This window comes from Mastomys coucha, unplaced genomic scaffold, assembly GCF_008632895.1.
Source record: "Mastomys coucha isolate ucsf_1 unplaced genomic scaffold, UCSF_Mcou_1 pScaffold12, whole genome shotgun sequence".
Lineage (NCBI taxonomy): Eukaryota > Metazoa > Chordata > Mammalia > Rodentia > Muridae > Mastomys > Mastomys coucha.
The window spans coordinates 64,621-65,153 of NW_022196894.1; positions in this window are offsets into that span (position 1 = coordinate 64,621).

Genomic DNA, 533 nt, shown 5'->3' on the forward strand with positions numbered 1-533 from the left:
CTTGCCAACAGCTCTCCAGCTAGGGTCTACCAGTGAGACTTCATACCCACTTTCTTTGCTGCTTGTGTCTGGCTTCTGCTTACACAAGTCTCATACATGTTGTCCTCCACTGAAAGCCCGTGTATGCAGCTGGGTCCAGAAGACATCCACCAGCTCTAGTTCTTACACTCTTTATGGTTAAATTGGTAGGACTTCTGAGATATATAGATTATTGTTTTTAAATGAATTTGAGACATCTTCAGCCATTATTTCTGAAAACAACTCTCCCACTCCTTCTTGTCCCTTCCCTGTAGAGTCCTGTCCTGTATGTGTCTGGCGGCACTGCCTGCCTTCACCCTCCGTCAGTTGTCTTTGGCTCGTCCTTCCTCTCCATGCCTCAGCTTGCACTATCCCTCCCTCTGTCTTCTGGTTTGCTCACTGTTTCTTCTTCCAGGTCAAGTCTCCTGAGGGCCTCTGATGAGCTGCTTATTTTGATCAGGAGCTTCCTGATTCCCAAATCTCCACCTGATCCCTGCTTTTGTCACTTTTCCTGT